The sequence below is a fragment of the Chionomys nivalis genome, chromosome 20 (genome assembly GCF_950005125.1).
Source record: "Chionomys nivalis chromosome 20, mChiNiv1.1, whole genome shotgun sequence".
Classification (NCBI taxonomy): domain Eukaryota; kingdom Metazoa; phylum Chordata; class Mammalia; order Rodentia; family Cricetidae; genus Chionomys; species Chionomys nivalis.
Window position 1 is genome coordinate 36260266 of NC_080105.1, and position 21682 is coordinate 36281947.

The following is a 21682-nucleotide window of genomic DNA, read 5'->3' on the forward strand; positions in this document are numbered from 1 at the left end:
TAAAAAGTTTAAGAGAAGAAAAAAAAGTATAACCCTGTTACTGCTTGCCATTTTCTCTGGTACTTTGTCCTTAAACATACAGGAGCAAATCTGGTCACAAGCTAGGTACTACATGTCATCTGCTTAGTATTGATCTTCTTTTCTTTTCTTGCTATTCTGGAGTTCCATTAAATTAAATTCACATTTCCCAAAATATTACAAAACATTTCATTCCAATCAAGTTAGTTCAGATGCCTGTTTGGATTATTTAAATAGATTTCTATCTTGTTTCCTTACCTCGCCACAAAATCAAAACAGTCAGTTTAATTTTCTAAATACACAGCTGTGTTTGGATCAAATCCCTGCTCAAAAAACTATGCCCCTCTGTGCATATAAAATTTAGTAGAACTTCCTTTTAAATTCAAAGCCCTTCTTGGAATTGTTTCCCTCTACATTTAGGCTCTTAAATTATCCCACTTTCATCAATGTTCAGTTTTACATCCTTGTGTTTTGCCTCCCAACCTGCAAGAGCCCAATTAAATTAAGTATAATTGAAATCTTGAATCTTGAACTGTAAGTTCATCTGAAGATATTCACCCCTCTGCTGTCTCCCATGCTGATGGGAAGTGAATTGACTAATTTGGGGTACTTCTTTTAAGAGTTTTATTTTTTAATTACCTTTTCTTAATAATCTTATGAATTTGATTTTTCCTTTTACTTTCTTATGTATCCTGTTCACTGGTGAACATGTTTTAAGTTTGTGATTTCTTTCTCAGAATGTGAAACAACATTTAGTGGAATTGCCTAGAATGGAAACAACTTAGGAAAGTGGTGGCAACCACACCCCTTTATGACACTGGCTCTCAAAATTCTAATCCTGTGACACTTTAATTCAGTTGCTCATGCTGTGGTGTCCCCACATAAAATTATCTTTGTTACTGCTTCATGACTGTAATTTTGCTACTGTTATGAACCAGAATGCAAATATCAGATAGGTAGGAGATCTGGCATGTGACTCCCAAAGAAGTCATGACCCTTAGGCTGAGAACCTATGCTCTATGAGTTTAGTATGATCTTCACTATCTACACAATTTTAAAATTTTAAACATAAGATATTTAAAGCTGATATTCAAATACACATTCAATGTTCATGTAGTGATAAAAATTTTATTATTTTATAAAAAATGTTTATGGTGATCAATTTGGGTCACATTTTTTATGAGCAAATTATTTGAACTTTGTGCGTGATTGCATGAAGATCTAGTTCAATTCCTAATTTACTTTGTTTTCAACAAATAGTTTAATTTAATTTGTGTTTTTGATAACAAGCTGATAATTAGGGAAATGTCTCTTAGTGAATTTTCTAAGAGTGAGACACTGAAAAAATAGTTGAGAATATTTTAAATATTAATTGAAATTAATACGCTAGAAAAATATCAATACTGTCATGATGAAAAATTCAGAGTAAATATGTAACTATAAATATAAACAGCAACAAACTCAAATATTGTCATAATAAAAAACTTTCCCCAGACAAAGATACTCCAAGACAATGAGTGAATGACAGCACATGAGCATCAAGCAGGAAGGAAAAGTCATTGACCTACAACAGAAACTAAAAAAGCTGGTACACATCACCCAGTCATTGTAAATGTCAAAAGGTAATGGAAAATTCTGTGCAAATTTCTGAAACAACTATAAATCTTTTCTTCTGTAAGGAGGATAAACATATTCATTTACCCAGATTCTTTAGAATATGTATAGTCAAGGCTGGGAGGGTGGCTCATTGGGTAAAGTATGTTTCACAAAACTGAGAGGATGAGCAATTAAAAAGCATATCTACAATAGTAACCAGCATGCATTACTAAAACAGAGAAACTCATTGTATAACCCAAAATCTAGTTTCTTGATAGTATACACTTTCATTTGATTGGTGGCCATGGGGGTTTTTATAACACTCTCTGAATTTAGGATTCTCACCCACAAGGGAGGCCAGTGTGGACAAGCCATCAGAAGGTTTGCTGACCTCTGTTATCTCGAGTTCCACACTGTGAGCATCTCAGTAGACATCCTGCCTACAACTCTGCCAATCATCTTGCACTGATGATGCTTGAGAGAAGCTCTTTTCTGTAATAGGCCTGAATCACATCAGTATTTGGCACACACATATGACTTAAAACCAGGTCTGTTTCTTTCTTCAGAAGAAACCTTCATTGAAGCCGTCTTAATTAAAAAAAAAAAAAAAATCAGTGTTAACGAACCAGATCTAGAGAAAGACTGAAATACCTGTATGACTGCTTCTGAAATACCTCCACAAGAAATGCTAGACCTGTGCCTCTCTGGTTTTTTTTTTTTTCCACTAACATCCCCTTTTGTTTGCCAGTTTCTCTTCACACTAACCCCTATGCTTTTGTTGCATTCTACATGTGATGAACTTTTTATGAAAATTTCAGCGATTATTACTCAAAATATGCTGCTGTTCTGAGGATACAAAGTATATGGCCAAGATATAGGGAAAAATTACCAGATAAAGTATGAATAATTAAATATAGAGTCCAGTTTTACTTCTTTCAGGTGATGGTTGAATGGCCAATCACATGCAAGGGACTGTGAAAATAGACAATGACTGCAAACTCTTGCCTAGAGTTACAGATGAAAAACAAAAACAAACAAATGAAAAACCAACCTACAGCATAAAAAATTAACTTGTATAATTATGTAGATTTGAATCAAAATTATTATAACATTTTCTCATCTGTGACCACCAAACAGGCATATATATATATATATATATATATATATATATATATATATATATCTTGTGTAACATGTATATCTGTCCTAAGAACCTTGCCACCAAACATGACAACCCAATCCTCTCCAATTAAAAAAAGGTTAAATAGATTTTCAGTAGTCCATCTTTTCTTACGAACTTTGAAGAGTATAATATTTCTTATATTGTTATACAAATTTATTTGAGGAATATAAGATCCATAACTTAGATATATCATGTAGGACAGAAAAACTCTAAAGGTAATAAGTAACTTACTCCAACTTATTCTTGAAGAATGTTGGCAAAAAGTATCTCTGATCTCATAGAACCATGGTTTGGGTCATTTAATATCTGAGGATTGTCAGTCTGGAGTGTCTTTCTCCAGTGTTATTCTTTCATTTGACATACATTTTCAAGCCTCACAGAATGAGCCTGGCTGCCTTATTTTCTTCTAAATTTTCTGGTATGGTTTGTGTAACCTTGATTGTAGGATGCTGATTTTCTACTGTGATTCAGTGCTTCCTCACTGCCTTTGTGAGAGCAATGAGTTGGGAGACGAGGGAGCTAGGCAAAATGGGAGAAAGTGAAGAGAGGACACAGAATAGATTTGACCAAACTGCATGAGTATGAAATGATTAAACAACAAAATTTCTCACTAAAAAAGACCTCCTGTAACGTGTTAATGAAAATTTTGACAGAAAATCTCTGTATTTTTTTTAATACTTGAAACTTTGTGTCACTGAGTTTAGAGCTTTACCATGTTGATAAAAGATATTTTGAGATATATTAAATTTTCTAGTATATTTGCTTCATATCACTTTATTCTATGATTGATAAAGTTTATTAACAAATGTTAAATGAATATAAAACTTGGAGTAGTTCAGCTATTCCTACTGTGAGACAATTTACCTTCAGGATGGAGCAGTTTAAACTAACATGATAGTATAAAATTAATATTCAAGTTATTATATTTCTTTACATTTGGTATTGTTCAAAACACAACATTATAAACTATATTAATGTTTGGAAATGTTTCATCTTTAAAAATGTCTAACATTTCTGCATAATTATTTTTATTGTTTCAAGAATTGTAAGTAAATACTATTCAATGAAATCTTAATACTTTCTTAGCAGGTTCCATATTGACATGTAATTTGAATATTTAGTATAATTATCTTCTCTTACCCTCATAATTATGTGCATGGTTATAGATTTGAAATAGAATTTTGCATCAATTTTTAGGAAAATATTACTTCTACAAGTACAAATCTCCAGAGCACCCACGAATGTCAGTACAGTAGTGCATACTTGTAATCTAGTGTTTCTAGGAAGAAACATGATTCCTGGAAGCTTTTATTCCAATTAACCTTACACATGCCACACTAAACAACACAACTATCCTGCATCAATCAAAGTGGAAATAAAGAGTATACCTAGGTTGCCCTCTGAAATCCACATACAACATGCCATATTCATACACACACACACACACAAAACAACAACACAAAAAGCAAAAAGATTGAAAAAATATAAAGTATTACAACAATTTTATTTGTTCAGAGAAACACATCATACATTTTAATAATATGCATGCATATTTATGTAATATATGATAGATAGAAGCTTATGTGTTCACATGTGGTAAGTATATATGAAAGAGTAGTGTGTATGCATGCATATATGCACACATAAGTAGTTGGTTGTTTTTATACTCTTTGGTCTTTTGGGGGCCATCACTCAATTCACAAATATATCACATGGAGACTTATTCTTACTGGAAAGTGCCCAGCCTTAGCTTGGCTTGTTACTTGCCAGTTTTTCTTAAGTTATCCCATTTACCTTTTTGCCTCTGGAATTTTACCTTTTTCTATTTCTGTGTATCTTTTCTTTCATTCTTATTCATTGTCTGGCTATGTGTCTAGCTCTTCTTTTCTAGCTCCTTGATCTCTTCTTTCCAGATTTCCCCTTTGATTTATTTTATCTGCCTGGTAACCTTACCTATTTCTCTCTCCTGCATCAGCTTTATATTAGATCATTCGGCTTTATATTATACTAATTGAGTGTTTTAGGCAGGCAAAGTAACACAGTTTTTCAGGATTAAACAAATGCAACATAAATGAATGTAACAGGGCTGGAGAGATGGCTCAGTGGTTAAGAGCATTGCCTGCTCTTCCAAAGGTCCTGAGTTCAATACCCAGCAACCACATGGTGGCTCACAGCCATCTGTAATGGGGTCTGGTCCCTCTTCTGGCCTGCAGGCATACACACAGACAGAATATTGTATACATACGTACTAAATAAATAAATTAAATAAATAAATAAAAATAAATAAATGAATGTAACACATCTTTGCATCATTAAACAAATATTTCAAAGCATAAATAAATGTAATTCATCTTAATTTAATATTCTACAACACACATATGCGTAACATATAAATAGCCTTTGTTATTAAAACAAGTAAATGAAAATTACATAAAGGATACATTATAAATTTCTCAGTATTAGCTATAGGCACCAACTTAAGGTCACAATACATTATTTAAAGTGACAAATTAAAAAGTAAAAATCTTATTTATACTTATGATAACTATCACATATTTTTTCAAAAAACATAAACTTATTAAATGAAATAAACTAATAGAAGGTAAGGAAGGGAAAATCAGTTTGAGTCATAAAATAATTTCTTAAAGGACATTAAAACTACTAATGAGTAAGACATAGCCCTACATAAGAAAAATTTCAGAATGATGTAATAATAACAAAATAGGGAACTAGGGAATGCTGATAGCAGGGAAATAGTCTTTCCCATGGGAGAGCACACAAATTGATTGTCTGATACCAACTAGTCAATCATGATGATTTACAAAAAAGGAACATTATAAAGACTGAGAAAAATTTTAAGGACTATATATATATATATATATATATATATGTACTTATATATGCAATGAGTAATAAAATGAGAGGCCATGGATTTGAAAAAGAGCAAAAAAGGATATATGGGACAGATTGAAGGGATGGAAGGGAGGGGGGAGGAAGAAAAGGGGGAACTTTTATAATTATAATTTCAAAAATAAGAGATGTAATTTTAAAAGAGCACATATATCAAATATTGAAAAAGCAAACAAATGCATATAAGCATATATTACATGTATTTTACATATGGTGAATACGTTAAAAATATGTATGCATTCTTATATATACATCTGTATTTACTAAAAACATGGATAAGTATATATAATATTCTCAATAGCTTTCTCCCCATGTTTAAAAAATTTTTATCTCACATCATTTGGCTTGGCAGATAAAAACTGCAGATGGAGAAATTGTTTATGTGATATGAAGCACCCATATAGTTTTTCTATTTAAAATATTCACTTCATATTTTCCTTCAGCATGTTAAAATGACAAATGTCTTTTCTGGGAAGATATCCAGGTTTAGATGGATCTTATTTTTTTTAATCAATAATCCCATCCTTTTATGTTGCTGACTCTAAATATGGATTTTGGTAATATCTTGGGAACTTCTACTTGGTATAGTTTTTAAAAATTGGTATTATTCTCTTATTAATCACTGTTCAGAAAAGGACTTTAGGTAAAATCTTCTTATTTTATCTTCAGAACTCTGTGACACTCAATGCTTGAAGTTTTGTTTGAAAACATAAAATCAGGATTATTATTATTATATCCTTAACGCTTCTGAATCTATTGTGTTTGTGATGTACAGTTTCTCAAATGACAGATACTGTCAAGCCTGTCAGGTTCAACATCGTCACACTTCACCTTATTATAAATACTTCTCCTCCAATACCAAGAGATTGCCTCATCTCAGCCATTGCATTTCTAATCTCACATTCCTTAGCTATTGCCTCTGTCTTCTGCTTCACTTCCAATTCCTTCACACAGAACCCATGCTTACCAGATGGAGCCCTTAAGTCTCTGCTTTCATTATTTCTCTTTCCAACTGGATACATGTCAATTGTTTCTTTATGGTATCATTTAAATTCAGATTTCTTGGACTACGACCTGTTGCTGCAGAAGCTTAAATTCTAATTTTATGACTTAACATGTCGTTTGGTACAATTTGGTTGATTTGCTTGTTCTGCCAACCAAAGACCATGTCGTGTGAGTGGAGAGCAAAGGAGCCCAAAGCAGCAGGACACACCCTGCATACAGTAAAAAAGCTGAGATAAATGCATGCTTTTGCTTGCTTCCCTGTCACAATTTATACAGTACAGGGTCTCAGGGGGGTCCAAACTCCGTGTGTGTGTGAGTGTGTGTATGTGTGTGTCTTTCTACCCCAATTAACTTTTTATATTTGTTTTATTTTAAAATTATATGTATATTTGTGTATCTGTATGGGAAGAGGGTTCTATGCTATGAATATGGGTTCCAGGAGAGGAAGGAGGACAGAAGATGGTGTCTGATGCTATGGAGCTGGAAGTTCAGGCTGTTGTGCTCTGCCTGCAGCTGTGAACGATTGTGACCAAAACTCAAGTTCCTTACAAGAACAGTGCATGCTCTAGACCACTGAGCCATCTCTGTAGCTCTTCCCACCTCTGCAAAATCAAGATAATCCCCCACATGTACTCCTGAGAGTCTTCTCGGCCAAGTTGCCATTTGACATCCTTGACACCAACCATCACATTAAGTAATTGATCATGCTGAAATCTTGAAGCTGGTATGAGTAATTATGGCACAATCAAAACCAACAGTTTCTATGGTGCCCAGTAGAGAATAACTATTTATTCAATGTTAATTTGCCTAACACACTTTTCTTTTTTCTCTATTTTATGACTTTTTGATGAATAAACTCTTAGTCAATTTTATTTCAGTTGAAATGATGACAGGAAAACATAGATTATTGTTATCAATATGATAATGAACAATATCAAAAGAAGTATTTATTGAAGCAAAGTGTCTCTGTTACTTAAAAGGAGGGAAGGGGGTTTGTGCAATATAATACTTGATGACTTCCAATGTTTGTTTAAATGCTTATGCTTAATGAAAACTCACTTGCATTTTGTAAATTTAATATATGAATAATATAGTAACTTGCAAGTTACAATATATTATTGCAACAATTATATATATATAAAACATCAATTTAGATTATTTATATATACTATCCATTAAGCATTGCACTTTCAGGAAAGTTAAAGTACATACAAAATTTAAAAGTTTGTAGTTTTCAAATAACAGTTTTATTTTCTAAGGTGAGAACTTCCACATTGCTTGGGGTGGCTGAGTTCACATATCAAATTCAAGATGGAGTCCCAGGCTTGTGGATAGCACACCTTTCATTAACTGACCTGTTCAGACATGTATATTACAAAGTGGTTCAAGAAGTCCAAAGAAAGATTTGGGATTACCTGTTAATCCATATCCTAAGAATAGCATTTTACTCTGTTTTTAATATTTCTACATTTTTAAAAATATTATCAGAGTGGTTCATTTCAGAATATCCGACTCTAAAAATTCTGTTGTTTTAGAATTGAAACAAAAATATTCAGGTTGATCAACCATATTTCAAACATTTTTAATAATTTCTGAATTTTTAATTCAGAGGATACTTGCCGAGATGTGTTGATACGGCAAAGGTGTATTGCATGCACTGTTGATACAGCAAAGGTGTATTGCATGCACTGTTGATACAGCAAAGGTGTATTGCATGCACTGTTGATACAGCAAAGGTGTATTGCATGCACTGTTGATACGGCAAAGGTGTATTGCATGCACTGTTGATACGGCAAAGGTGTATTGCATGCACTCTGTCTTCTGGGTCCTCCTGCTCCAACTAAGTTGCAGTCAGATTTGTTTACATGAGTACATTTTTTTATTGCACTCTGATATGGCTTGAAATGACAACAGTCCTTCTATTATGTTAAAATGATAATCCTAATCCTTGTTTTCATTGTGTTTTCAAAGAGCATACACCCTTAATGTGCCTTGTTAAATCAGTGAATCTCACCACAAAGCCCTATTTCCTATGATATGCTACGAACATTGTACCATCTGTGTCAAGATTTCCGGTGAAGAAAGACGCTGTTTTGATCCTTTGAGAATAATTATTGTCTGCTCAATTGTGCTTGCTTAATATGGATATCTTCATTTCACTGCAGAGGAGCAGCTGCTTGTGTTTTATTCTGTATCACAGTGGGAACAACCGGCTGGTGAGCGAAGTCTTATTTCTACAGAGAACATACCACACAGTGCTGAAGTTCATAGCCATTGCCTGCTTCCACTCACAGTGCAAGGAGATTGAATTTGATGGCTCCTCTTGACATGGTTAAATTGGAAGTATTGTTTTGAGGCTATTAACAAAACATTGTAACAATTAAGTAACTATGATTTATTCACTTGAAAATGCCTTTCCTAAAGCAGCAATAAGGAGATTAAAGGCTCCTCTGATGAATTCTCATATCATTCTTGGGAAGCCTATACTGGTAGCGAGGCAGAGAAACTCATTTCACATGTGAGTAATTTGACATGGTGTGAAGTTTGATGTGAAAACGAAACAGCATGTGGGCAATACGTGCAGGAGCAAAGCGTTCCAATTCACAGAAGTGCTCTTTCTCGTAGAACGCATGATTTTCTCTGTAAGAACACAAAACAATTTTGAAAGCTTACATGTGGTATCATTTGTAGTTTATAAAGGTATGAAGAATTTACCTGCTAATCTAAACAGCATTTGCAATAAAAGCATCTTTGTACATTTGATATTAGGCTATAGCGTTGGAAAAATACTAAGGTTCACGAGGAGCTATACTTTCAAACTCTTAAATAGTGTATTACTTGTGTGAACAGAAAAGCATTCGGACATAGATAAAGACACTGATAATTTCAGTAAGGGTGTTTATCTGTTATTGTGTTCTTGTACATTAACACTATAGAAATTCAGATTTCTTTTCATTTCTGTGTACGTATATACGTGAATGGCATATATGCATGTCTGTGTGTGCATGTGCATGCAGAAACCACATGCAACTTTGTGAGTCTTTCTCAGTTGTTATTCAACTTATTGTTACATCAAGCTTTATCATTGAACCTGGAGCTCAACAATTTGGCTATAATGGATAGCCAGTAGGTTCCAGGGCTCTGCCTGTCTACAGTGACTTAGTGCTGGGCTTATGGAAACTCATGGAAACACTTGGCTTTCATGTGAGTGCTTGAGATCAAACTCACATCCAGGAGTTTGCACAGTGAGCACACTGTTGATTGTCCATGTCCCCAACCTTAGACTTTTATGATCTGAGACCGCATATTACATTAGATGCTCAATCAGGCTTTGAACACTGTCTTGTTGCCTTGACTTGCCCAAGTACTGAGATTACAACTGTGAGCTTCCGCATCTGTCTGTTGCCTAGAATTAATCAAATAAAATAAATGTAGTTTTTGATAACATCCTTTTATTTTTTAACACAAATTCAAGTGACACTCTGGAAACTATAGAAAAATACACTTTAATGTTTCAATTAAATATTAACATTTTTATGTATTCATAAAAATATGTTTCAATCCCAAGACCCCCAGGTTTACTTTAGAGGCTACAGGACAATGACTGGTTTTATGTTGTCACAAATCAGTCAACTTTATTTGCCTTGTGTTTTTCTATTTTTTTGAAGGGTTTCAGGTATCTGTGATAAGAGGGGAGACCAATATCTTGACATTCATAACCAGTTCTAGTTTTGGTGGCATTGCACCAATGAGAATCCATCTTAAATGATTTCTCATGGCAAAATTGTAAGTATAAACAAGATACATATATTCCCACAACAATGTCTGACATGAAATACTACGTAAATATACTATAGAGAATGAAAAATAACATTTAATTAATATAACAATGTTATCAGACTCATCTACCCTCCAAAGAGAAACCTATGACTTACAACAACTGTGGCTTAGAAATAATTTAATACACACTTGTCTAAAATGATTATCTTTAACTGAGAGCTCTTATCTGGAATCATAATTTAAATTAAGCATATCAACACAAAACACAACAATAACATGTCTTTGGGGGCTTGTGTGATGACTCCATTAGAAAAGGGCATAGCCACTAAGCCTGTAACTTGAGTTCAATCCCTGAGCTTTATAATATAGGAGAAAACTAACTCCTATAAGTTGTTCTCTGACCTCCACATATAGGTCACAACATGCATATGGTCAAATACACACACACACATAGACACACACACCTTAAATAAATAAATCTAACAAAAATGTCAAAGCCATTTTAATTCATCCACTATTAATAATCAAGTAAATAATTAGTAGCAAATACACAATAAAATTAATCTCTCTGAATGAATTTTGGACATCTTGGTGTTTTTTTTTTTATCACTTTTTTAAATAGTTGCCCAATCTTTCCATTTAATTTGCAAACCGCTTCTTAGAATAATGGAAGTGTCCATTTCTTGCGTATTCTAATTTATCTGTGAATTCCTTTGTCTGAGTTATAGCAACAGAAATTGTGGAAGCTCATTTCTTTTGTAAAGCATCTATGTTAGTCCCACTCTGTTGATCTTTTTTCCTTAATGAGAAAGTCATGACTTCATGACTGAAACTCATTACTTGAGCCTTAAAAACATACATGCAGTTACAGAGTCAATTCATATCCTGCTACTTTTTTGATAGACCTTTCTGATTCATTGTAGGTCATGTTGATAAATAAACGTTGTAGTTTCTACTCTTTTGATTGTTTCATTTGGTGTTTTATTTTTTATTTTATTATTATTATTATTATTATTTTATTTTTTTTTTCAAGACAGGGTTTCTCTGTGGCTTTGGAGCCTGTCCTGGAACTAGCTCTGTAGACCAGGCTGGTCTCGAACTCACAGAGATCCCCCTGCCTCTGCCTCCCGAGTGCTGGGATTAAAGAGGGCATGCGCCACCATCGCCCGGCTATTTGGTGTTTTATTACACAATCTATCAAGGACTACTAGAACAGTGTTTTTCAAAGTTTGCTGCTCATCAGCGCTTTATCTGTTGACATATGCAACTGTAAAGACACAACCTTTGTATAAGATGTCTTCTCCATACATTAGATGTTATAAATCTCTTTCTTAAAGTGCTTTTTTCCACGAGAAGCTAAAAAGAATTTGATATTGATATACCATCTGAATTTTCCCCTGAAATGTAGTACCTGCTTCTAAGTTTCTTATTTCTTTCTACTTATGACTTCAGGATGGCTAAAAAAATGGGGACATGAGAACCAGTGATAAATTCTACCCTGAGAATTAAAGATGAAGGGAGGGGTAACTATGAAAAGCCAATCTTGTATTAAAGAGGATTGAAGCTGGACATGGTGGCACACTCTTGTAACCCCACGATTGGGAGGTAGAGGCAGAAGGGTAGGGAATTCAAGGTTATATCCAGGAACACAGTGAGTTCTTGATCAGCCAGAACTACATGGAATTCTGACTGAAAGAAAATAAAACCAAAGCCAAAATTGGTGAAATAAAGAGAAAGAGACAGAGCTGAGGATATAGAATCAGGCTACTATGAAAATAATGACAAGTGCCTTAATCAGTGAGACTGAGAACTCAGCTGATTCCTCATGTCATCTCAAATGTGGAAGTATTTGTTCTCTAGAGTTAAAAATAGTTTGGAATGGAAGAGCGAGTGACAGCCTATTTTCTTGAATTCACAAAGAGCTTCTCAAGACCTGATTATCAATGTTGGCTTTTCAGAGTGTTTTTAAAGACAATTACTAAACAGTATGTCTTATATATAAACATAACCTACTTTGAATATAGAATCGCAAGAGCTTCACTACCAGGAAAACAATGTTTCCCGCACTTCAAAATATATTCCTTCAAATGTTTTGAGGAATAAGCTTGTCAGAAAAGAAGAAGAGACTGAGAGAGACATCTTGCAACAAGGAGATTAGCACATATTACGTGGTTAATGAGAACACATGTGCACAGCTTGCCCTGCCAAACGCCTACTCCTAGCTGTACTTTATTGATTTGAAAGAGAAACAATCCATAAGGCAAAGTAGCCTTAAATCTATAACACGTTCAATATGAAATAATTTGAGTCTCTGAAAGGGGACATATTAGAATGCTTTTATTTTATGTGGTTGTGGAAGAATAATTTTAATCCTATATCAAAATTTTGAGGCTTCTGAATAATTATGTGAATAATTGTGAAGATAATACAACACATATCTGGTTCAGAATTGTTACAAACTCTTGTATTTATATAAACTTTGGGGCATTTACAAGTCTCAGCAATATGAGCTAGTGTTATTCACAAGTTTATTGGTAATAATTTGTATACCAATCCTCATCTTATTAATTTTGTAGATATGTTGTTAAATCGCATTATTTAATCCATGATACATAAAAATATGTAATTTGAGAGGCAAATCAACATAAGACTCATCAAGGTCTACTGAGAAAATGCAGTGATGCAGGAACAGCAATGATTTTATAAACACCACTGGTTTCTTCTAAATAATAAAGGAATAAATTAGCTATAAAGAATTAGTCTTGCTACAAAGCCACTTATTCAGGAAGGCCTTTATAAATAAATTTATTGTTTTGATTATCAAATAAAGGAAGGCTTGAACAGGCTCAGATTCACATGGTTTTTGAGAGGAGGCAATAGAGATATGTTCCGGAAATTACATGCATAGATGGAAACTGATTTACATTTGTTTGGCATTTATAGGAAGAAGGTCAAAGCTGAATGAAAAATCAGAAACAGTCTTGGTGCACACACAGAAAGAAGTCTAAAAGTTTGATACTGGTATATTGACATACTGTGTGTGTGTGTGCGCGTGCACGCGAGTGTGTATATAAGTGTGTTAGAGTGTTATGGAATTTGCATGGAGGTCACAGGACAACCTCAAGTATCAGTCCTTGACTTCCGCTTTGTTTGAAACAGGTTGTCATTTTTGTTTTTTGTTGTTGTTGGTTTTTTTTTTTTTTTTTTTTTTGGTTTTTCGAGACAGAGTTTCTCTGTAGCTTTGATGCCTGTCCTGGAACAAGCTCTTGTAGACCAGGCTGGCCTCGAACTCCCAGAGATCCGCCTGCCTCTGTCTCCCAAGTGCTGGGATTAAAGGCATGCGCCACCACTGCCCTGCCAGGTTGTCTTTTTGGTTGTTATGCAGGTTAGGGCACTATTACATGGTTTGTGGGTTTCTGAATTTGGGAAAATTGGGGAGCGTGGAAGGACTTTGAGCGAGAACAAGAAGGTATGGAAATGGTGTAAACATGATACTCTATGTGAAATAGTAAAAAAAAGCATTAAAAAATCAGTTCCAAAAAAACATAGCTTCCAAACTAACTCAGGAAGTACAGTGATAGATTTATAACAAATAATTCATTTGTAGGCATTAAAATATCATGCCAGTAATTTTATATAATTTTAAAGTTCACTTTTCTTTAGTCATAAATAAGTACTCCCTATAACACACAAACTCCCTCTGACGTACAAACTGCTCCAGAAAATGTAAAAGCTGAGACTACTCTACCAAATTTTTATGAAGTCTATATAATTTATTGGTAATAAAAGGATAAAGTAATCATTCTCACTCATTGACATCAGACATAAGTTTTCTCAGAAAGTATCACAGAGAAGACACGCTGGTGTCTGTCGTGAATACCAGCTCTCTATAGGCAGAGACAGGTTTCATAGATCTCTGTGATTCCAAGGCCAGCTTGGTCCATATGGTAAGTTCCAGGCTATTAGCGAAACTTTCTCCCGTGTGTGTCTGTGTGTGTGTGTGTGTATGTGTGTGTGTGTATGCATGTGTGTATTTATTTCTCCCATATATATATATATGAATATATATTCCCCCATATTTGCGTGCATGTATTCTCCCATATATTTTCCCATATACATGTATATACATACATATTTGTGAAATTGTGCACACATATGTGTATGTGTATATGCACATATATACATATGTATACCTATATACACATAATATCAGTTTAAGGAAATTTCCACTTATCTAATGCTTAGATTTCTGTTTGTTTATTTAATCATCAAAGACAGTAACATGTAAAATTAAGAATAAGGGCCTACGCTTTTACCTGTCACCACAGCAAATTTTAAAGGCAAGACATGACAAGATAATGACTATTGCATGCTATCATTTTATATAGAATCTATACACTTATAAAACCTGACTGCACACATGTGTTAAAAGACAGATGTGCATGTAGTAATTCCACAGTGTAGTATAGCAATCAGCAACAATGAAACCAAATTGTATCAACTCATTTTTAGACGAGATCGGGCGAGTTCAGGGTGGTATGGCCGTAGACTCAACTCATTTTTAAAAGAATGTTAGTAAGCAGAGAGCAAAATGGATATCAGGTTATTTTTAGGACCCAGTTCTGAAATCTGGGTTGTAAGTCCATTTTATCTTGTTCTATTATTTACTATCTAATATGCATAAAATCATTCCCAGGATGAGAACTTTAATTAAGCCTTCATAAATTTTCTCAGGTATAATCTTAGATGTTTTTAACAAATACACATTTGTAAGAGATTTATAATAGCTTAAAATATCTCTGTATTTGAGCTAAATAGTTACCCGAGAAAGTAGATACCAAGACAGTAGGGTGATATTGGAGCTAGGTAGGCCTATATGAAATACAGTGCTTCAGCCTGTTTCTTCGTTTCAGCTTCTTTACAAATTATTGGAGTATCTCCTTAGAGAATTGTGTAATTTGAGAAAAAGGACATTTTCATGTAAAAGGTGAAGGATTTTTATAACTCTATTCAAATTTTAGTTTCATGCATTGATTTTGATGAAAGAATGTAAAATGCAAATCTCAGTAAGCATTACAAATTGCTGTTTTATGTGCATCTAAACAGAAGCTGGAAGATTTAAGCAACCTAATAAATTTAAATTTAAGCAAATTTAAATTCACTGGTGATTCCATGTTGATTATCTGCCTGCGGCTTTATTTCATTTTTTCAATAAAGAATGGAGAAGAAATATCTCTGACTCCTGTGCAGTTATTTGGGTTTTATGCTTGTGGTGTTTTTGCAAGACTAAGTAAAGCATTGCCTGAAAGAAAAACTTTTCTCTCCCATAAAATTTGGTGCCACCTCTAGTAGACCGGGAATACATTGAAATAAACACCAGGTAAAACAATATAAAAATTTTAACATGTCTGCTCATGTCCTTCTAGAATACATCAGTTCATGGCTATATGAATACTGTGTGGTTCGTGGCATTATCGTGGCTCTATTTCCAGTACAGACCATTGGTCACGGACACCAGAGATCAATGTTCCTCCCTCTAGGTTTTCACCTAATATAAAGGACTTTTCGGACTCTTGGTAGAAATGTGTGTGGTTCTGAATGCGTTTTCACACGGATGCTTCTTTTCAGTAATAGCCAGACAATCACTGTTGCTGAACATATTATTAAGTAAAGCACTCTGCCTGGATTAACACAGTGCTGAGCAAGAAGAGTTCATTCCCTATAATCACGCAGAATGAATGTTTCTACTTGCTAAACAGGACGACATAGGATTCTAGCTACTATTGTTCCCTTCAGAGACGAGGTAAATGTAGGTTCAGACAAGTTCACCTTTCCTTAAAACAAAGCTAAATTGTGCTTCGAGTGACTAATAAAAAAAGGACTAAAATTTAGAGTTCAGAATAAATGCCACCTGCTGATAGGGGTTATTTATCATTCTCAGCTTTAATTAATGATGCTGAAAGATTCACCAGCCCTTTGAGTACACTATAATTAGTATCACACATGATACAAGTTAAACCATGTTTGTACTATCAAGTAAAAGGGTTCTCACTTCAGGATGACACCTTTAACTTTACTGTTACCACTGTATTTACTATCTGATAAAGAATGTGGCAGCAAGAACTAAGAAGACTTTGCCAGGAAGACATTTTTATCGAAATATGCTTTCTCCACATCATCACCAATGTGACTGAATTTAAAGACTGTTTATAATATGATTGTTACTAAGAAGATATTAATACATTTCTTAGAAGAAAGACATGTTAAGCATTTCTAACCAAAAATAATAATTAGTACTCTCTCTAATATCATGTTTCTATATGTAAGAACAATGCTTAAATTCAATACACTAGTATAGAAATAATTAATTTCAGAAAAAAATCCATGATCCATTTTATGGATAATTACTGAGGAAAAGAAGTATGGTTTTTGATCTGAAGATGACATCTATTTCACTACCATGTCTATCTTTTCATAAAATACTAGTAATTAATTTGGGAGGCTAAATATTTAATGGCCTTTAAGGTGTTTTACTACAGCACAATTGTTAAAAATTATTTGTTTATCATATAAATGTTATGAAGACATTTTAAAAATTAGAAAAGAAAGATCAAAGTCAAAATGGTTATACTGCAATCTCATTTTGAATTTAAATTTAAAACTAATTTACATGAAAATTAAAAGGTTAAAAATTCTATTTTAAAACTGATGATTCAAACAAAATTTGGTCATGTCAATAATTTGAAAATACATTGGAGAAAACATTGATAACATAGAGAAAATTTCTAGATCATATGTTTTTGTGTCAACAGGTATGGGAACCTTCTCCAAGTCCAATGACTCCCTTAATTTTACCCTGAGTACAATATACTTATCTTGACATATAAATAAATTAAAACATTTTTGTGTTGGTAACCAAATTCTACATTATGGAATAAAGTAAGACTTCTTATTCAAATGGCCAGGCTAGTTTCTATTTCTTCATCACTATTGCTGTGAAGTAGAGCAGTCATCAGCCTACCTCTTTCACTAGCACATATAATAATAAAACAAGACATTGCTCTATCATAAATGTAGGCACTGGAAAACATGTATTAAATGAAGGAGTTTATGGTCTACGGTTGCCCATGGTTAAAAGGGAATCTGTTGTGTGCACTGTCTCAATGATCTTTAAAGTTTCCCCTCTTCTGTGATTGTTTTAAGAGTTCCTGTTCATGAAGCTATTGTTGTTTTCTTTTTTAAAGTGATGAAATTTACTCAGAACACTAAGCATCTGAAAACATACAAATTTCCTGTAGCCTCTATCTCTTTATTTGTTTTTCTTGAATATCAGTTGTAGCTATGACTTCCCACAAAATGCCTACTCTTCTCACAAGGCAGAATGTAAGAGTCTAGAAATACAGCAGCAAAGCAAAGAAGTGAAGGGTGATTGCTAGTTCTTGTTCTTGCTGGATGCTTTTCTCAAAAGTTTTATGCAGTCCTTTAAGCCTAAGAATTGTTAAAGGAAGATGCCTTCCTTTAAAAATTATTTTCATTGTTCTCAGAGTTTATGCTATATTATCAGGGTTAGACAATATGGATGAGACAGTTTTATAGGTCATTATCTCTCTTAGAATGAACAATTCCATGGAGAAATGGACATGAGAGTCATAATTTTATGATCAATGTTTTAATGAGAAGCATAGTATTTATAATATAATGAGCTGAAAAAAATACAAATTTATAGTTAGATAATTTTCAACTCAAGACATGAATATTGTGTGATTAACTCAATCCTTTTGGTTCTTTGAGCCTTACTTATAAAGGAAGCCAACAGACTTGCATTGTTCATATGTTCCTATTTTTCCTAAAATGTGAGCACAGTACTTTCCATATAATTAACATGTGATAAAATTTTACTATTATTAGCAAATTTCAAGAATAAAAAAAATCCACAAATAAAAGGCATGATGTAAGAATTAATGACAAATTGTGCATAAAGGGTACCTGTTACTTATTGTCTACAGGGTGAATCCGTGATTGTTTTTCATCCATTGTATGAACAGCATCATCATTTAAATGTGATACATTAGAAAGAGGCAAACTGCACCCTGTAGGAAAGGTACCTGTTTGCTTCTGTAATTTATTACAGTCACAGTGCCTCTCTAGACCCCTTGGACAAATGAGCATATTCATGTGTAGGAAGATATCCTTTCGTCCTCTACTTCACTGGAAGTTAAATGATAACTGATTATGAATGATTCTCATACTGCATTGATGAAGATTATATCCTGGAGGCCTCCCAGTTTTGCTTCATGATTAATCTGCATCAGACCTAAGAAATCAACCCTTGACACAAGAGCATCTAGAGCAAGAATGGAAAATGAGAGATAAGCAGTGAGTTTATGAACTCTTAACTATTTTAGCCAATCCATGTCCTAAAGGATTTCCAATCATAGCAGAGATAGCTTCAGGGAAATATAAAGACCCTCCACCCCCAGAGAATCAAAGTGTAGAACAATTATTCAAATCACCCATAATTTTAGATGACAAACAGAACATCTCTTTAAAACTCAAGCTTCACATGAGGTCACAATAATCTTGATTTCTCTTACTTCAATCTCTTGCCCTCCCTCTTCACCTGTACCGAGTAAGGTTTGCAGACTCCAGTAAAGAACACAATCACGTTGGTGACATGCCTCTCATTTCGAGGTCAGAGCAGGTTGTTACACACAGCACATGACCAGGGTTCATCATTTCTGCTCTGCTGACCTGGCTGGAACAAGTGCACGTCTCAGGAGTCTCCATGGCCCCACCCTGCTCCACAAAGTAAACCTGTAGCTTGTTGGGTTTATCAGCAGGAGCATGCATCCCATGATTTAAAACCACCACCACAACAACAGCAACAAACCCTTAAAACTTGTTTTACATTAGTTTTAATAAGTTAAAAAAGATAATTCAACTTTCCCCAAATTTCATTTATTCATTTAAGAATACTAACAAAGTGAAGGTAAAACACATGAAGCCATTAACTGCAGAGACTTACACTTCGTTTTAGCACTATAGAGTTATCAATTGTAAATTAATGCTATTATGCTTGGAAATGTCTCTCACACTTTCTTGAGCTGCAATACTTTTCCCAGAAGATTTTTCAGAGGTCCACATAAACAGACTTCAGTCATGTCATCACATTGCATTTCAGATATACAAGCTTTGATAGCAGGCTGCAAAGGGCAGGTCTGGGTATGGTCGGGTCCTTGCCTTCATATGAAGAGAATCCTGTGTCACTGGGTTTCTAAATACATATGCCTAAAATCCTATTATTTTAAAGGCAAATAAGATTTATATTAGACACAAAATTGAACTACCTACTTCATATTTTTCTAACTATCAATATCATTCTAAAATACTTGTATTTAAGGACCATAGTTAAAGAGTAAATATAAAAATCACAAGATCTCTAAATGTAATATTTCTAAAAGATCTCTGAAAGATAGCACATATATCAGTCATCTGAACTTGTAGTAAAGTTTCTAATACAGCTTCAGAAAAATAAATGGGTCATGTCAGTTATCAATCATTTAGAAAATTATATTTAAAATGAGATTTCTGTACATGTTTCTCCACACCCACCAAATAAATTTCATTTGCTGAAATCCATCTTAAATGGAAATAATTTTTTCAAAGTTTATATGAATAGGAAATTTTCTTAATAATAAAGTCAGTTTGAAACTAAGCAAGAAAAAAATTACAAGGGATTGGGCTTTTTGGAGGCTGTGACTGTGGAGCACAAGGAGAATTGCCATGCTTCATGAAGCTATTACAGCATGCACTTGACCTAGAGGGGTTCTATGCTAGAAAACAGGTGAGTAACATGATATTCAGCAAAATTCGTGAGTACAATAGTCCACTGTGGACACTCATTTAGTGTTTTAGAAACAGAATCATAGAATAACGTCTATGATAGCTCTCATCAAACGTTTTCAGTCCACTTTGTACACTGCATATAAAGTAAAAAAAGGTAGAATTCTTTTGTAAGACTAAATCACATTTCAAGACCACAGCATTGGCCCAGTGCATCTTACAATCTCATTCTTCATACCTACAGCTGAATCATACTGCTTTTAGTTTCCCTAGAAAAACATTCTGCTTGTCTCTGTGAATGTGTCTGTGCTAATTTTTAATTCTTTCAATGCTCACTCATGTCTGTCCAGTTTGAATAATAGTTCAGTATACTTTTTGTCAAATCCTTGAAAACTGCACATAAAGACATTAGTAATGACATTAATCCTTTGATATTTTACTACCCACCCACTCATTGTCTCTCTGCCTCAAAAGTAAATAATGTACTCTATGGTGATATTTGATATTTCATTATTTAACAATTATATCAATTATATATGCATTTTCTTCATGACTCTCACAAAAAGATTAAAAATTCAAAATATATTGGGGCTTTAATATTTTTTAAATGTTGTATAGCATTGATAAAAAGAACTGTATCCTGTCATGTATTTGATTATTTACTTTATTTTTATGTTTTGGGTTGAAAATGGGTAATGTATTTAGGCAAGAGCTCCACCACTGAGACTTGAATCACAATTAGGTCATTTAATTTTAATTGAATATAGTGTCATAAAACTGAACAAAAAGAACATGGAATCTTCAAAAAATGATCATATAATTGGAATTATTACTGATAGCATCAGAAAACATTGTCATGTTAGGATGGTATTGCTATAGACTGTTTCGGAAAGAGAGAAAAATCAGGGTAGAATAAGATAAATATACCCTACATATTTCTTTTAGGATAGAAAACTAAAAGTAAATAATGTTTTATATCCATGGTGGGGCTTAATCCTGAAATTGTGAATTAAAGCTTTAATTTTTTTCAGATCTAGTGTAAATTTATCGATGAATTATTTAACTAATCCTGTGAATATTAGTCTATGAGGCTAGAGCTTGTCTATCCTTATCTTTCTTCTATTTTAGATTCAGGGTATCAAGAACATTTATAACTAAGGAAAATAAAGCTACTTTTGTGATTGAAAGCCTACTGTGCTCTCAGTGCTAAGCAAATTATCTTAAAAAAACAAAGACAGAATTTAATATATTATTTGCTTCTGTCAGGGAACTTGTGATTAAAATTTCCAATTTAGAATATTTTACCAAATAAATACAGTTAGGAAACTTTAAATCAGATTTTTAAAA